Raw genomic sequence first — 2,980 nt, 5'->3', positions numbered from 1 at the left:
ATTATTTTTAAAACTATACTACTATAATCCGTGCACTTGCAAAAGCTATTTCACAACTAACATCAAGTTAACATCAAGCTATTCTAATTTTTTTGTTTGTCAATATATGAAATCTAAATAATAAAATGTTATTAAAAAATTTAATTAAAAGTCATTCATCAATTTATCACATGTATAATCATACCATTTTGTGTAGATAAAATTCATTACCAAAAAAGTTACAATAGAATTTTGAAGGCAAATAAACTTTTGAATGCATAACATGCTTATTTGTCTTAAATAATTTTAAATTTTATAAAAAAGGATTCAATAATTAAATTCATGATGGGTCAAAGTATACAAATGTACATAAATTCAAAGAGTTTTTAACAAAACAGAGGGGTCAATTAACCTTTCTTTTCATATATTAGATCTGACACTATTTATGAGCCAGTATATGAACAAACTTATGAGCTAGCTTGTTTAATTGAAATTATTTAGTTTTAAATTGATTATCTTAAATCTAATAAAAATTACATAGTTTTGACTTTGTAACCTTAAACATAAAACTAATTAGAGTTATAAATGAGTTGAATTGCTGGCGAGTTATTCAAGCAAGTGTATTGATATTCGACTTCTTTAGAAAGCGAGCCAAGTTTAAACTCAGTTCAAACTCGAAAAAGTTTTGACAAGTTATAACTAAACTCTCCAAAGTTTAGGTCAATGAAATATTGGCATATTTGCATGAAATATGTGAGTATTTAGCTAATAAGCCAGATTCTTTTTTCATGCTTGAGGTATTGGTATGGTCATTGAATTTCACTTTAATTTTATGATATTTGTATGATTAGGTAATCCTAAGATCGTACACATGGGTATCAATGCAAAAAATATCCTTCTTGATCACAACTTTGAACCAAAGATTTATGTGAGATAAAGTTTTATCATGCTCCCACAATTTTTGCTAATCTCTAACAATATGTTGTGCAATTTTTACTGAGAGTTTTAATTATATGCCTTTAAAATTTGAGCTAGCTAAAGCCCTGAAATAGAAAAAGGATCAAGGCAGTCATCATTAGAAACCAAGATGACTAAAGACCCTTTCAGATAATTTTAAAAATGCATTCCAACACATCAATCTAATGCATTTAGTATAAATACTTTTGAAGTGCTCCATGTCTAGCCTTGGCTAGAAGTTCACTATGATGATCAAGTCAAAAAATAAAAAGGTTGGTGAAATTAGTAAAAAAAAAATCTGGTAAAAAATGAATTCACATAGAGCTAAAATATTGATTTTATAACGGGCTCAAAACATATTTAGAGTGCATGAATCATGCACTAGACAAGTAATATAATTCGATTTAGACAATACTCACAGAGTGACAGTGGTTTGATTAACTTAAGATAATCTATGCCATGTTCATGGATCTGTTGATCTTGAGTTCTGTATTTGCTGGTTTTATTTTGTTATCTGTTTTTGCTTTCTTAATAAAATTTTGGCTTATAAACAATAATAATAAAAAAAATCTATGCCATGTCCAGCTGAGCTATTAGGGATATCTAAAGTATCATTTTGCTGATAGGATTTAGGGATTTTGCTGATAGGATTTAGGGAATATATGTTCACTATGGTATGTTGAGATCATAGAAACAAATATTTAGAGCCTAAGCCAAAGGATCATTTGGTATGAAGACTATCCATGAGTCCAACTTTTTTTTTTTTTAAAAAAAAGGAAAATTTCACATTAAAACCTAGTTATTAAAATAAGGAAAGTTACATCCTTATTAACTGGCTTAATAATATTGAATTTTTCATAATATTGTTATTTAGTATAAATTCACTAATTTCAGTTTAAAGTATAAAATATTTAAATGAGGCTCGATTAATCTGATTTTTATGCTATTTCATAGAATCAATTCTTTCTTTTCAGATTTCAGATTTTGGACTTGCCGAGGAATTTTCAAATTCATCTGTTACCCATATGCCCACTGCGAGAAAGGGAACCATTGGGTATATATTGTATTTGTTAGTTACGCATGATTACATCTCCCAAGATTTTCATGCACAATTTCTGCATTTGCAGTTATATTTGCCCTGAATATATCAGAACTGGCTGGATAAGTGACAAGACCAATGTGTATGGCTTCGGTGTTGTACTTCTGGAGTTGATTACTGGGAAACAAGCTACTCTAATGGAATTCAATTCATATACATCCCTGACTTCTTGGGTACGTGTTATATATATATATATATATTTGTTCCTGCAGCCGGAGTACAGCTCTATATCTGTCAACACATTCTTACAAATCCATGCATCATTATGCTATTCTTTTTTTTTAATTAACTTTTTGGACTTAAATGTAGAAAATATTTACTTTTAGAACTTTTATATTCTTCCTTTTAAAAACAAGAAAATTTGTACCATAGTTAAATTATTTTGATACTAAATATATAAATATGCATGAAATTTGTAACTTGATAAAAAAAAATAATTTGATAATATTTATTTACGTAAATAAATAAAATAATCAAATAATTTTTATTTTAGAAATTTATTTTATATTAATTTAGATAATTTCTTTTCCATACTTTTTATTATGGAAGTCCAATTTAATTATTGACTTTTCTTAGTAACTTACTATCATAATTGAGGAAGTTAAATAGTCACACAGAAATTGAATTTCCATTTATCTTTATATTTCATTATAATTGAACATAATAAGTTTATATCTTCAACTAAATAAAAAAAAATAAGTCAAATATCATTAACTTAATAGAAGAGTTATAATGATATTGTTGATGATACTATGAATTAAAATTTCTTTTTTTTTTTTTTTAAATTTCAGGCAACAACTAAATTCATATAAGCTTTAGACACTCACAATTATAATAATATTATTGATGTGAAATTACAAAATAATTATATATATATATATATATATATATATATATATATATATATATATATAAATTATTAATATCGCCAAAAAATGAGTCGGG

This window comes from Hevea brasiliensis, chromosome 1, assembly GCF_030052815.1.
Source record: "Hevea brasiliensis isolate MT/VB/25A 57/8 chromosome 1, ASM3005281v1, whole genome shotgun sequence".
Taxonomy (NCBI): Eukaryota; Viridiplantae; Streptophyta; class Magnoliopsida; order Malpighiales; family Euphorbiaceae; genus Hevea; species Hevea brasiliensis.
This window is presented reverse-complemented; position numbering follows the sequence as displayed.